The sequence below is a fragment of the Equus przewalskii genome, chromosome 15, assembly GCF_037783145.1.
Source record: "Equus przewalskii isolate Varuska chromosome 15, EquPr2, whole genome shotgun sequence".
NCBI classification, from domain to species: domain Eukaryota; kingdom Metazoa; phylum Chordata; class Mammalia; order Perissodactyla; family Equidae; genus Equus; species Equus przewalskii.
In genome coordinates, this window is record NC_091845.1 from 60,970,033 (window position 1) to 60,986,668 (window position 16,636).

Consider the following 16,636-nt stretch of genomic DNA (forward strand, 5'->3'; position numbering starts at 1 on the left):
TTTTAGGGAAGATACAAAATTATAAATACTCTCTGGCTCTGAGGAATGTCTGCTGCCAATTATAAAGATAAAAGCCTTTGGTTCAGAACAAAAGAACATACAGGATAAATTTTCATTTATTCAACAAATATCTGTTGACTCTGTACTACCTTCAAAGCACTGTGTGGAATTGAGGAGGATGGGGAGGATGGGTGGGAGAAAGAAGCTAAGATGCACAGGTTGGGTCCTGACCCTGAGACATCTGACCATCTAGCAGAGAGATAAGAGAATCACATAGATAACTACCACGAAATATCTCATGACAGGACACAGGGCTCTAGAGTTCAGATCAAACGATGATTCTGGCTGGGAAGAATCCCAGAAAGTATCAGAGAAGAGGTAGGTACAAATCAAATTTTAAAGGATGGGGAAAGGAGGGTTTGCTGATTATCTTTTTTCTTTTCCCCTAAAGTGTTCACCAAGAACAAGATGGACAACTTCAAATGTGTCTACATAAAAGATTCTCCTGGTATCACGCCAAACTAACCTGCACTTATTGCTTCACACACTCTCAGCTGCATAGCAATGACTATGTACAAAAGCTTAGATCTTCAGAAAAAATACAAAGTAATATTAATGTATCCTGTAAGAAACGTGGAGTGTTGACATGAGAGAAATGTATGGAGTCGACACTACCTCAATTTCTCTCTACCTCTTCGTTCTCCTCGCACCACTCTAGTACAGGCATTCACCACTGCTAGATGAGATTATTCCAACAGCTTCCTTCACGACACTACTTTTCTTTGGTCTCTCTTTCCCACTATCACCCACCATATTGCATCAAGGATGATCTTTCCAGCATGCAAATACTTTCAGTTGTCTACTGCCTGCAGGATAAACTCTAAATTCCTAAGGATGGCAGGCCTGCCTAGCCAGGCAGGCTCCTGGTTCTCCATGGACCACACTGCCCTGAAAAGGTCACACAGTTGCAGTCCTCTGTGCACGCTGTTCTTTTTGTAGGAATACTGTTTCTTCTCTCTTGGGGGAACTGCTTCCATCCTTCAGGTTCTCCTTCTCCAATGATTCCATTGCACAGTTATCCTTATTACAGTTAGTGGCATGCCTGTCCCCCGAATAGTCTATAAGTTCCATGAGGGCCAAGGTTGGGTCTCTTTTAGTACAGGATGAATACTATTTCCTATCTTTACCTTTTAATTGTCTTAAAGCTCTGACATTAAAACCATTTTATAGGTTTAGACATATCCAGCAAGGAAAAAATGCTAAGGAAAATAAGGCTTTTCTAAGCAAGAACGTGGCAAATTGAGGAAGAGAATCACTCCTTGGAGCAGATACAGTAAAATGTTAACCCACGGCAGAGAGGAGGCACAGTTTTTCAACTCTATTCAATTATATTAAATTTTATTTCTTTTGTTAACAAGGAGAATGATATTTTTAATAAACTTTGAGAAAGGATTATTAAGCAGATCATTTGTTAATACTCAGAAAATGATGTGATGGGGCTGGCCCAGTGGTGTAGTGGTTAAATTCACACACTCTACTTTGGTGGCCCAGGGTTCATAGGTTCAGATCCTGGGCACGGACCTAGCACTGCTCATCAAGCCATGCTGTGGTGGCATCCCACATAAAATAGAGGAAGATTGGCAACAGATGTTAGCTCACGGCCAATCTTCTCTCACACACACAAATAACAATAATATAATAATAATAATAATAATTATGATGATGAAAGAAAATGATGTGATCAATGAGGTTAAGTGTGAATATATCAAAAACAAACTGCGCCATTTCCTTTTCCTTTTTCAGTATGGTTATTAAGATTAGAGATTAGGGGAATAAAGCAGATATAGCACATCTGAACTCCAGCATGGTTTATAACGAAGTCTTTTAAAAGTCTTTCAAACAACTTACTAAGTCAAGTCACAGACTGAGGGCCATGTGCAAATTCTCCTTGAATGCTGGTGTTGTGCCATCCAGTTATAGCTCAAAGGTGATCACATCATTCTTTATAGCCATTAACAACTTCTTCCTATTCTGGTCAGGCATATACACAATCAAAAGTCTTAGAAGTCTTGGCTATTATCAAAAAGACAAAAAATAACAACTGTTGGCAAGGATGTGGAAAAAAGGGAACCCTTATATACTGTTGGTGGGAATGTAAAGTGGTATAGCCACTTTAGAAAACAGTATGGAGGTTCCTAAGAAAATTAAAAATAGAACCACCACATGATACAGAAATTTCACGTCGCGGTATTTATCTAAAGAAAACAAAAACACTATTTCAAAGAGATACATGCACCCTCATGTTCACTGCAGCAAAGCCAAGAAAATGGAAGTGTCCATCGATAGAGGAATGGATAAAGAAGATGCTAAGTGAAATAAATCAGGCAGAGAAAGACAAATACAGTAAGATTTCACTTATATGTGGAATCTAAAAAACAAAACAAATGAACAGACAAAACAAAACAGAAAGGGACTCATAGATACAGGAAATAAACTGGTTACTAGAGGAAGGAGGGTTTGGGAGGAGCGGGAGAACGAGGTGAGGAGAATTAAGAGGGACAAACTTTCAGTTATAAAGTAATTAAGTCATGGGGATGTAATGTACAGCATAGGGAATATAGTCAATAATCTTGTAATAAATTTTTATGGTGACAGATGGTAACTAGACTTATCATGGTGATCATTTCATAATGTATATAAATATCAAATCATTATCATGTACACCTGAAACTAACAGGATATTATATGTCAATTATACTTTAATAATGATAGAAAAAATTCTTAGAAGTCTTCTTCCTTTATTACCATCTATAGCACTGGCCTAATGCTGAAATAAACATAGCAGCTTGGCAGTCATAAATTTGACCTTCATGTATGTAGGGAGTATTATTTATGACCAACGAGACTGTAAACAGTAGGGTCCAAAATAAATTGGGCTGTTGCAAACCTCACTTTGAGTGCATCCTTGTGGGCAAGAGAAAGAATTCCAGGCTGGATAATAACCCAGTATGGTAGATGTGGAATAGGCTCAATAAGCAGATTTCAGCAGATCTTGCCAAATGACCAAATAAATTAAGTTGGCACAAAGAAGGTCTCTAGTGGGATGATTTGTAATTAGTTCTGTCTTTCTCAACATCTTACCAAAGACTTAAACGGAGATATAAATGACATGCTTATCAAGCTACAGACAACATAAAGCTGGGTAGACATTTAACACACTGGTCAGAAGTGAAGATTCAAAAGATCTAAACATGTCAAACTATAGGTTAAAACAAAGAATGCATATTTAACAGGAAAAAAAGACCTACATTTAGATTCAAGCAAAAATTTTCACAAGATGGAGGAGACCCGGCTTAAATGTAATGATACAGGGCTTTTTGAATGGAAACTATTGAAACAATAAAATATAATGTATATAAAGAGAAGTACACAGATCATCAGTGCACAGCTTGATGAATTTTTACAAAGTGAACACACTTGAGTGATCACCACCTAGAACAAAATATAGAATCTTACCAGCACCCCAGAAATCTCCCTTATGTTTCTTCCCAGTCATAACCATCTCCCCAAATGTAACCACTATTCTGACTCCTCTCTCTATACATTAGTTTTCCGTTTTTGAACTTAGATAAATGGAATCATACAGTACATACTCTTTTGTGTCTTCTTTCTTTAAATATCATGTGAGATTTCTATGTGTTGCTCATTGTTGTTTTCTTCTTCTTCTTCTTCTTCTTCTTCTCCCCCTCAAAGCACCCCCAGTACATAGTTGTATATTCTAGCTGTGAGTGCCTCTGGTTGTGCTATGTGGGACACCGCCTCAGCATGGCCTGATGAGCAGTGCCATGTCCACACCCAGGATCAGAACCAGCAAAACGCTGGGCCGCTGAAGCGGAGTGCGTGAACTTAACTACTTGGCCACGGGGCTGGTCCATGTTCTGTGTTTTTTATTTCAGTATTTTATAATATTCCACAGTATGAATACACCATCAACTTATCCATTCTACTACATATGAATTTTTTCCCCAGGAATTTTGTTTAAATAAAGCTTAAGAAGTGACAGTTGTGCAATGTGACAAGGTGACAGCAAAGACAAAGTTTACATACTTTCTTTGCCTAAGCCTGGCTTTGAAAACAAGTACACACTTTTATTTGGCTTTCATGATGTGACTTCAAATTCTGAAACTGTAAAAATAACACAGAAGTGTGAATATCTTCATACTGTATTACTGAAGGTAGATATCTACAGGAAAAGGTACTTGGGTCTTGGATTGCAATATTTTCTTGCTTTTCAAAATTTGGCCCATGTACTAAGTATTATTCGAACCTATAATTAAAGACACAAATTATTTGCTTATAATTTGTGTCAACAGATGGTCTGCATAAAATACAGCCTACTTTTTAAAATCAAGAATATAATATTTCAAACAAGATGGAAATAAAAACTGAAGTTTTTTCTTTAACATGGACTAATTTTTTGCCAACAGTTTCATGCCAATATCTGTAGTACTTAATTTTAAGCATCTTAAGATAAACTGTATTACCTTTTGTTGTTTTAAAATAAAATGCACTACTTTTTACTGGGTCTACTAGATGCCCTTATGACAAAGATCTTCATAGAAAAGGAAGACCCTGCCCGCCAGGCATGCCTAATTCTGTGAGAGAGAATGAGAACACACACACGCACACTCCTACTGAACATTTCAATACTACAAACCAATAGAGTACAAACAGATCTCAGAAGTGTTAAAGATATGACAAGCAAAATGAATATTCGTTTGCTTCATCAAAACTACTATTTGCCAGGCACTACAAGACAGATCAAGTCTTTATTCTCATGGAGCTTAGAGTCTAGTGTGAGTAGGCAGAAAATAAAACCAACCAACAAATAAGTATAAATGTTATATTATGAAAAGATTCATGAAAGAGGTTATCAGGTTGATATGCTGGAAAACAACCAGTGTGGAACTATTTTTTTTTTTTTTTAGATTTTTTTTTTTTTTTTCCTTTTTCTCTCCAAAGCCCCCCTGGTACATAGTTGTATATTCTTGGCTGTGGGTCCTTCTAGTTGTGGTACGTGGGACGCCGCCTCAGCGTGGTTTGATGAGCAGTGTCATGTCCGCGCCCAGGACCCAAACCAACGAAGCACTGGGCTGCCTGCAGCGGAGCGCGCGAACTCAACCACTTGGCCACGGGGCCAGCCCCAGTGTGGAACTATTTATATAAGGTGGTCAAGAAATGCATCTCTCATTAGATAACAGTAACGATAAGGGCTGAAGAATGAGAAGGTGTTGCCCACACGAAAAACTGGATCAAACATGTCCCAGGCAAAGGGATCAGCAAATCCTAAGGTCCTGAAGAACTAAAAGGAGGCGGAGGAGGGCTGCAGTGTGGTGAGGCAGGTGGAGAGACCACGAAGGCCTTGCAGGTCAATGGAAGAAGTTTGGACTTTATTCTACCAGCAACAGGAAGCCACTAAAAGAGTTTCAAGCAGAGCAGTGACAAATCACTGACAGTTAAAGATTAAATGAATCTTAGAGATTGTGAAATTTTCTCTTTCTACAGACGAAAACACTAAATTCCAGAGGGTTTAGTGTCATCAAGTTACATGAGTGGCAAGTGTCAAGAGCATAGGTTTTTTCTTTTCAATAAGAAAAAGGCAAACCTTCAGACACATGAAAAGGTATTATTCTTACTCATAAGAAGAGAAATGCAATTATAATTAAACACTCTTCCCCATCTATCAGATTGGTAAAGGTCAAATACTTGGTGGTGCCATAGCACTGGTGAGGATATAAGGAAAAGGCGGGTGCATCTAAGTTGAGAGCATAAGTTGGTACAACTTCTTTGGAAAGCAATTGGGCACTATCAAAATTGAACACACATATATCCTTTGTTCTAGCAATTCCAATTCTAGGAACTTATCCTGTAGATATATTTCCACAAGTCCACAAAGACAGTACGTACAAAGTTACTTAGTGAAGCATTATTTGTGATGGCAAAAGATTGGAAAAAACCTACACGTTCATTGTAGAGAACTTATTAAATAGATTATGGTACATTCATTCAATGAGATATTATATAATGGAGCTGATCTATATATATGAATATCGGACAATCTTGAAGATGATAAATTAAAATAGCAAATGCATGAACAAAGATGTCTTTGGGAGTGGAATGAAAATGCCAGGCAATGGAAAGACAACTTAATTTTAGTATATACCTTTGTACTGTTTGAACTTTTCACTGTGTGTGTGTGTATCACCTATTTAAAACTGTTTTTAAAAATGACTAGTCTGATTTTAAAAGCAAACCACCAAAGAAGAGGTGATGTTTTAAAGTGAGAAAAGGAGATAAGGAAAAAAAGTGTAGAAATGAAAAAAAATAACTGGAAATAACTTGAAACAAACATATTGCTTTAGGTATTGTTTTTCTGTTGTAAAAAATTATTGTTTTATGTAATCTATAAGAATAGAGTTTAAAATAAGTTAGTGGCCAAATATAGGGGAAACATAAATACACAATACACTGTACATATACAGGTTTATAATTAGGCAAATGCTAAAATAAAAAAACCTTATTTAACCTAATTCTCTACAAAAATAAAAACAAAAAGGATGTTTTCCATTAACTACAGAAAAGAATGCAAAGGGTTATCTAAAGTATGGCTGTTGGCAATAAACTGAATTACTGTGTGGTTAGCAAGATCCCTTCACAGCTCAGCTGCTTCAGGTGCGAAGAGTGGCATTGCTGGACTGGAAATCAGGAGGCCAGGACTTCTAATGCTGGCCCTGGCACTTATTAGCAATGAGATCCTAATCACATTACTTAATCTAAGTTTTAGTTTCTTGTGATAATGAAACTTGCCTCTCAAAGTGAGAAGATCAAGTGAGATAATGAGTGTAAAAGGACAGTATACAATGTTAGTATAAAATACTAGGCATTAAAAAATACAGTATAATGTCTAGTACACAATTCTCCATAGCCACCTGTATGTCAAAAGAATTTGAAACTGAAATGAAAGGCTCAAAGGGGAGCTTGAAGAAGGTCATTTAGTTCATTCCCTTGCAGGAGTACATGTCAACCACAGGTAATTATTTTGATTTATTTTAGTCCTCATTTAGGCACTTCTGGGAAGATTAATTTATTTGGTTTAACTGTTCATGCTTTTATGACTTATTAACAACAGATAAGTCTTTTTAATGAGAATATGATATTTTGTAAGGCATTATTGTATATTGTATACAGAAAATAACAATCGCAAAACACTGAGAAAATAATGAAAAAGAGAAAATGTGAGTTTTGTTAATCTTTTCAATTATCAGTCTTTCTTTTGGGAAACCCATTCTGGAAATTTATAGCTCCAAAAATTGAATTTGGGTTGAAAATTGCACATTTCTATGGATGAAGTCATTTACTTTAGGGTTTTAATCCCCAATCTGTATCTCTAGCTCACATCACTCACTTGAACTCCAGATCTGTAAAGCTGTGTAAAGAACATTTCCCACCCACATGTCCTATAGGTTCCTTGTTAGGAAACATGTCCCCACCTAGTCATTCAGATGAGAAACCAGAGAGTCCTCACAGATGTCTCAAATCAGTCACCAGTGGATACAGATGCCATTGCAAAATAGTGCTTCTCAACCATGAGTGATCTCCCTAGGACCTCGACAGGACAAAAAATGGGGAGGGAGGGAGACATACCGCTGTTGGTGTCTTGTGGATAGAGGCCAGGAATGCTGCTATGCATCCTAAAAGGCAAAGGACAGTCCTCCAGAACAAAAAACTATCCCGCCCAAAATGTCAGTCTTGGCGAAGTAGAGAAACCCCGTTCTATCACATCTTGTATGTAAACTCTATGCAAGAACAGGCACCTCTATATGTTCAATATTTGGACTAGTGCACGGAACACACATATTTATTGAGAAGAGGAATGAAAAAAAGAATTCATATATTGTTCCCTTGTCTTTATCCCCAAAGCTCAGCCTTGATTATTTTCTAGCTTGGACTATTATATTAGCCCTTAACTGTTGTTTTCTGTCTCCATACTTCCCTGGGCTCTTATCTTATCTTTATATATCAAGGGCCTGAAAAGTAGTAAGGGCTCAATAAATCTCTGCTTTATAAATTAGTCTTAAAATAGACATTTTAAAAAGCAACCAACTTATAAGGATTTTTGGCAAGTTTCTGCTAACACACTGACGCCATAGGAAAAATCTCTCTCTCTCTGCTTAGAATAGCTACACCTGTAGGAATCAGTGTAGCTATCTGATCCTAGATCTATTTTATTTCAACATTTAACTTCTGACTTTCTTTCTCCTTACCTTCTATAGGACAAGACCTGTATAATACTTGCAAAGGCCAGTTGATCATATCTTCTCCCTAATTAGTGACAAGCCATGATTACATACTGACTCTGATCTTGGTCAGCTGGGAACTGAGAACATTCCCTTCTCTCTACTTAATTTTCCTTGGACTGGCTTGAGCAAATCTCTAGGAGGCTGCTATCTTATCAAGGGATCCACCTCCAACTTTAAGGAAAAAATCAAGGAAAACTGATCATTTGCCATAAAGGGGTTGATATTTGGCTGGCAGTCTTAAAAACTAACTCAGATCTCCCTACTCTATCCAAGCTTGAACAAAATAAGATTACATATAGCTATCCAAACAAGTAACACATTTAAATAAAGTAGAGAATAATTTTTTTCCTACACGTAGAATACCATTTCTCCATCCCGTTTCTCAAGTGGATGATAAAATATGATTTGTTTTTAAATTTACAGACAATTAATATAGGGTGTCTGTTCCATGTCTTGATCTGGTCCCATTGGAGGCTTCTTCCTAAAAAGGTTAGAAAAAAGCCAAATTTGAAGCTTCTTCCAGCTCAGTTGTGCAGGTTTCCCTCTTCACAAGGCTATTCCTTCAAAATCACCTTATTGTCTCTGAACTTTCTGTGACTTGTAGTGTTTCTCTCAAAGTTCCCAAGGTTCACTGTTTTCTGGGACTAGTGGATCTCTACCCTTTGACTTTTGGGATCCTGAAGACTTCATCTTGAAGTTACCTCACTCTTTTCTCATCATTTCTGAGGGGAGAGTATCACTTGTCTAGATCTGTGAACCTTTCTTGGGAAAAATCATCTCTCTCTGATATGACTTGTCATCTTTCCCTGGCCGTGACAGCAAGAGAGCTCATTTTCCTAACATCTGAATGTCTCACTCCAATTTCCTTTGTTCATTTAACCCCCTTGTAGAAGAACATACTCTGTGAAGGAATTCAGGCCTGTCCACTCCTCTCAGTTGTGCTGACACCAATATCAACAAACACCAACTCCCACGTGGAGTGGTCACATTCCACAGAGAAAGGAGTTCCAGAGCATGAAAAGGCACAGCAAAAAAGTTGTCTGAAACCCCCATCTCCATGGCAAGACTCTGACAGGGGTGTGTGAGAAGATATCAGAGGGGCTGATTACACACCAACTCCGTCAGTGCGTGTGCAAAGGTGCAGGTGGCTGACTTGATCCAACCTGAACAGATTAACTTGGTTTGGGCAATAAGAAATTCAGAGACAATGATAAATGAAAGGTCTTTCTCCAGAATCAGCTAATGGCTGATTTCCTCTCAGCTTATAGGCATATTTAACTTGGTTTAGAACAAATAAAGTTGGTATTCCTTGGCCTGAAAATAAACAAAATCCAATCTTCTTAGTAATTCTTAAATTACTGGTAGTTGGACACGCAGATGGATACAACAATGTATATTGTTTTAAAAGCAGGAAGACAATGACACTGTTTTGATCTACTTTTATTCATCAAATTCACTTCGAAATTTCACATTAAAGTATAGCATGACATTTTTTAAAGGTTTATCAAAAAGCAGTATGGACTAAAAAGAAAAATTACTGACTCATGAGATGCAAACAATACTACAGCCCAGTCATGATACTGCGGATACAAGGCTATTTTGACACTAGTTAAGCATGAAAATGACCTGTGAAATGTCAAATTTCTCCTATCGCTTAAGGCCAGTAAAATCCAGAAATCAGTATTTACTGTTCAACACAGAAGTAATACCTGTGTCTGTGAATTAGGAACACATGGAGAAAAGCCCCAGGTGCCTCTGGAAAGAGGGCCCTTGGCAAAACTGAAAGATAGGCACTCAAAATCTCTTCCTAACATTCTTTCCTCCTTGTAACACCTCTTTCACCTCTATCCAAAAAACCTGGTTTAGAGAATGATCTGATAGAATTTATATCAGAGTGTAAAATCTAAGACGTGTTCCTTCTTTCAGAGTTAAGAGCAATTTAAATTTTCTCTATAATTGGGGAATGAAAGGTTCAGTTTAGAACTAGGTTTAGATGCCAGTTCTTCTATTTCCTATGTGATCTCTGTGCCTCTTAACTTGCATGGGCCTCAGTTTCCTGATCTATGAAGTGGGGAGGTAATGAATATTGTCTCTATGGCAAAGTTGTATGAATTAAGTTAATTAACATATTTTTACTGAATGCCCACTGAATCGCCAGGCATTGTTCTAGGTGCTGGGAATACAGAAGCGACATCAAAACAGATAAAGTCCCTGTGCTCTTGGAGCTTACATGCTAATCGGAGAAAAGGAAATATAATAAACTCATAAACAGAAGTATATAATACAAGGAGGGAGAAGTGCTATGGAGAAAAATCAAGTGTAGTGTGGTGGGGAAGCTCATAGGGAGCACAAGGTGGTTGGGAGTTGTCACACAAGAGATCTCTGAAAAGGTGACATCTGAGCAGGCACCTGAAGGGAGAAACGAAGTAAGCCACGTGAATTCTGGGGGAAGACAATGCAGGCAGCAAGAAGAGCATATGATAAGGCTTGCAGAAGGAGAATGTTTAGAGCATTTGAGTCAAGAGTGATAGCTGGTGATTTTGAAAAGTATCTTGTGAACAGGGTAATCCTATAAAGTTTTGTGTAATTTTATTCAGTGAGCTGGGAATCACTGAGGGGTTTTGGGCAGAAAATGGACACGATCTGACTTACAATACAAAAGGATCATTTGGTGTTGGGGTATACATTGCAGGGGGGATAAGGCAAAGGGTGACTTGGTCTAGCTAGGTGGTGTGAGAGGAGTCAAGGATGACTGCAAGGTTCTTAGCTTTAGCAACTAGAAGAATGGAGTTCCCATTCATTGAGATGGGGAAGACTGGAGGAGCTGGTCTGGCAGGAGTGGGGTGGGGTTGTGTAACCAATAGTTTGGTTTTGGGCCTGCTAAGTTGGAGGTGACTGTTGGATGTACAACTGGAGATGTCAAAGGCAATTCAATACATATGAAAGCACTTGATCCATAGTCAGGCTTTACATGAATGTATGAACTCATGTCAAAACAAGTTAGTTCATGTTACTCCATGACAACTGTGTGTTCTCTCCCCAAGGCCAGAGTAAATGAGTGGGCAGTCAGGTTTACACATGTAAACCATTGCTCTTTCTGAAAATCCTGGAAGATACTGCCAACTTTCTTCTTTGAGCACTAGCAGAAGCAGTAACAACAAAAATAAGTAAATAATACTAACCTAGTTGGAATAAAATTGTGGAACTCCCTGTTGAACTTTAGTCATAGATCTCTCTCTGGCTTTCAAATGATGGATATCATTGCTGCTACTATAACTAATTAGCTACTTTATTCATGATTAGCCTTGACCTGCCAATTTAAGGTTAAAATCTAATGAGGATAATAAAATGAAGATTTTGAAAATCTGATGGACCTAAATTATCTATTTCACTGTCTGAAAGCAGTTAAGACCTTTCCTATTAGCTGACATTTCATTAGTAAGCAATCCATAGTAAGATTTTATAAAAACAAAATGTACTTGCTCTGAAATGATCTCTACATTAAGATTTATTTTAAAATGTATTTGATAAAATTTTTGATGAATTTGTAATAAAAAGCTTTTAGATATTAATAGTAAGGAGATTTTTTTTTTTTTCTGCTTTATCTCCGCAAACCCCCCTTGTACATAGTTGTATATCTTAGTTGCAGGTCCTTCTAGTTGTGGGATGTGGGATGCCGCCTCAACGTGGTCTGACAAGCGGTGCCATGTCCGCACCCAGGATCTGAACCCTGGGCTGCCGCAGCGGAGCGCGTGAACTTAACCACTCAGCCACAGAGCCGGCCCCTATAGTAAAGAGATTCTTTTCTCACACAAATACCTCTATATATGTACATAGATTTTTTCCTAAAACATCTTAGGCACAAGTTTTATCATTCCTTTTTGGAAAATATCTGCTGGAAGATACTGTCTTGCCATTACCAAAGAAAATGATGTTTTCCACTCACAGATATGAACATTGACACAGCATGTCTGTCTTGTGCATAGCTTGCCTGAGATACTAAAAATAACTAACATGCTTGATTCTCCTACCTACCTGCTCTTAAATCTGTTTAGAATGCTCGTTTTTTTTCATAAAATATCCAGATCCTCAGAGAGACAGAAAAATTATGAATAGCCTACCTCTACGTATTTCTACTGTAAAAACAAAGATCTGATCTGTCACCTAATATGATTCCTTAGTTAGGATGTATATCATTAGAATCTCTGAGACACAAGACATTAGACAGAGGTTGTCACAATATTTTCAAAGCGTTTTTAGTGGGAAAAAAATAATATAGTAATAAAACGTATTCCATTATTTTGTTTCTGAATTTTTCAAGTACACTTGTTAATTTTATTTAGTGTGAGATTTTCAAGAAGAAACACTTTCATATTATTCACAAAAAGATAAATAATTGGACAAGAGTGTACATGAAAACTACTCCACATCTCAAATAAATATAGTAGTCAAATAAATATAAATTAAAGCAACCATGAGGCACCAGTTTTCATCTACTGGACTGGCAGAGATTAAAAAAGACTAGGAATCCTCAGACTGCAAGGAGTGCAGGGAAGTACTGTACTATCAGATGTTGATGGCCACAATGTAAATTGATACAATGGTCCTGGAGGGCAATCTGTCAACCTTCGCCAAAATTCTACAAATGTGTGTAGTAAACCCATCTACCCAGAAGTTCCATGTCAACAAATTTAACCTCAGGAAATAATCATGCACGTATATAAAATACCTACTTATAAGGATGTCCATCACATCACTGATTACAATAGAAATACTGGCAAGAGCTTAAATGACCAATCACAGGAAATTAATTAAATTTGGTATATTTATATAATGGAATACTATGTAGCCTTTATAACTGTAATGCAGTTATATGTTTATTGCAAATATATATGTATAGTGTTGGGTGAAAATATAATGGTAGGTAAAAAAGTAATTCTGAAACCATGGGGAACATGGCCCAATTTTAAGGCATATATATATTTGTGTGTATGCATACAAACACATTTATATGTATTTACATACATATGCACAGAATAAAAATCTCAAAAGAGATATACAAACTGGCGTGAATAATTAATTTTTGGGTTAGGATTATAGATAAATTTTTTCCTTTTGCTTATCTGCAATTACTTCTTATTCCATAACAAATATGTAGATTCCGTAAAGTTAAAAACATTAAAATACTTACACATTAAACTTTCAAAATAAAAAAGTATAGGTTTTGAGCACAGGAATAATTATCTATAATATGAATAAGAAAATGTAATCCCCAATAAGCTATAAAGCAATTTCTATGTTACAAATAAAGAGAGATCTGAATTATAATATTAAAATGTATGTCTATACTGGAAAAGAAATACAGTATTAAAAAACTTTGGGACATACCAGCAATTTATTATGCTTTTCTTTTTGGCCATAACATAGCATTTCCAGATAAAGTTTAATTAAACAGATGTTTTCCCAGAGAAATAGTATTATCATTGGTGGTTATGTATTCAACGAAAGACTTGGAATCAGATACTTCATATAGAATTAACAATGTCATACCAAAAAAATGCTGTAGATTTAGTAAAAGAGGCATAAACATATTGATTTTATAAGAAAATCAATGTACTAAAAATTGTACTGAGATACAGCATTTGAAAGTACAACTTGTACTTGAAATTGTACTTGTATTTAAAACTAGTATACTAAGTTTAATGAATAGTTACATACTTAATTAAAAACTGTTTCACTTGCTTTATTAGAATTAAGGTGGAATCTGGAAGAAATTATTGGAATAGCTCATCTCTGACTTTGAAAGATTAGTTACTAGAGTGCAGGATGTCCAAATTGATGAAGCCCAAATCCCAAAAAGTTCCTGTGGTGAGAGGTGGCATCCAAATCCCTCCGCTGACCTTTAAGCACTCTGTCTGAGCACTAGAGTGTTTAAAAGTCCTCACTAAGGACTCCGAGTATGAGAGTTTTGGAAAAGTCATCTCACGGATTCAGTCATGCTATTGACTAATTTTATGGTATGGATAGTCGATAACCATTAGATAACCAATCACATTTGGGGGCCTCTGCTCCACCAACAATTCTCCCTGACACCTACAGCTGTTCTGGTCCTTTCTTCACAGTAATGGGAAATGTTGCACGAATTGAAATGTGTGGATAAGGTCATTGGGAAAAGAACAAAGGATGAAGGCAACAGAGAAAAAAACCAAGACTTAACCCCACAAATGGCCTATTTAGGGTAATAGAAGACTTGAAAGGCATGGGCATGGTACTCTAAAACTATTAATAATAAAAGTCTTTCTTTTAGTTAACAAGACACCCACAAACTTTTCGCCCTGAGAATAACATACCTGTCCATAAAATTTGATTTCTAAAACTGATAAAGTAGGTAGTGATAATTTGCTTTGAAAAACTTCCCACAAGTTTCTAATAAATGGACATTTAAATTGTGATTTCAGTTAGCAAAGATTGATCTTTATTTGTCCCAAGAGACTGTCTAATCAAATAATTTTTGTGGAAGGATTTAATTTTTTTTGTTTTTACCCTTGACAGGTACTAATCAGCTTTTTTTGGGAACACTCTCAGTAAAGGGAAGCTCAGTGTCTCAGAAGTAGAGCTATTCAAAGCAGACTGCCCAGCTATGGGTCAGATTTTCCTCACACAGAACTGAAATCTACTTCTCTGTAACTGACACCCTCCTGCTTCTATTTCTGTCCCATCCAGCCATCCAGGATAAAGTCTAACCCCAACCCACACCACAGTTCCTGAAACATTTGCGGACAGATATCACATTCCTCTTATGTCCTATTTTTACTAGTAAACATCTCCAGGGTAAATGTGTATAATTCACTGGAAACTACATAGTCCTGCAGTCACAGTTCAGCAGATTTTTGGTTGTCTATTATTGGCAAACCTCATCTAAGTTTCCTCATCTGTGAAAGGGAATATCCTAGCCTTCCTAGGGTATTTTGGAGAAGAGATGAGTTGGCACAGCTGATGCCCACAACAGTGCTTGACTCAGTGAAGAAACTCAAGAATGTTAATAACTCTCTCTCTCCCCAGCATATTCCTGTTTGTCCTTAAAATGAGAAGTTTAGAGGTGAATGAGGCACTCCAGATACAATGTGACTGGTTCAGAGTTCTGGAGCTTGTATTCCCGAAAATGTCTCCTGAGGCTTCAAGAACCTCTAGTTCCCACAGAATTTTAGTTAGCCATAAGCCCACCAATTTTATTTATATGAAAATAAAGTAGGTTTCTCTTTCCTATCTTGTATCATGATTTCTTTCTGATTCTCAATGAAATGCCACACATGTAGTGGGTGTTAAATTCCATCTCGTTAGTTTTGGATCATCCTTCCAGTTCATTGAGGCCTTTTTGGAAATGGAATTATTTTATCTAACTTATTAGTTCCCCCTTCTAGCTTTGTTTAATCTACACATTTCTGTCACCCAAAACTTGGACACACCCGCACATTTTCTGAGTGGTATATTTCATAGAACAGACTACACCAGACTTACACGCAGCACAACTGCCTGATTTGAGTTTTCCCTCCTCTTCCCTACTCTGTACTTCCTTTACTGAAGAGGCTGTCAGAGAAAGGTCCTCACATCACTGGCAGTGTAACAGGTACTCCAGGTGATTTATGGGCTGGTCCAAAGTAGAAAGAAAAGACATAAGGTTCCCATCCGGTAAAAGAAGAAATTAAGTATTAGATACACTATGGCCTTGTCACTGAAAACCTACCAAATGCAACTCTGGGTGAACATCAGTGCCACCAGTCCTGGCAGCTTGGATAAAATTTATAGTGTAAAGTAGAAAGGAGCATGGGCTTTGGAGCCAGATTTCCTGGGTTCAAATCCTGACACCACTACTTGCTTGCTGCAAAATGCTGGGTAAGTTACTTAGTTTCTCTGTGCCTTGGTTTCCTCTTTGGTAAAATTATAGTTATTACTTTTTTCTTTGATATCAAAACAATATCCAAGCACCAATGGAAAGGAAAAAAGAAAGGAAGAGAGAGGAAAGAAAGAGTAAAGGTGAGAAGGTGGGAGAGGAATTACAGAAAGTTATGATGAAGGTACCCTCTTATTCTTGCTTTTTAAAATTGTTTACTCCAACCTACAACTCAAATAAGTTTTACTTTCCTCTGCACTGGGAGGTTAAGTCGGGTCAAATGAGAATTCTTTCTTGATGGCCAAAACACAGAGTCAGTGTCTTCAGGGTCATTTCCTTTCCAAAGTGGAAAACAAATTTAAACTTGTCAAATGACTGACTTAAG

General features: G+C 37.1%; 1 protein-coding gene across 6 annotated transcripts in view; it reads right to left on the reverse strand.

Moving 5' to 3' along the window:
- Window positions 1-16,636, reverse strand: part of LOC103555851 (ubiquitin-conjugating enzyme E2 E2) — a 343,281-nt gene that overhangs the window by 61,054 nt on the left and 265,591 nt on the right. The gene's annotated exons all lie outside the window — the stretch shown is intronic.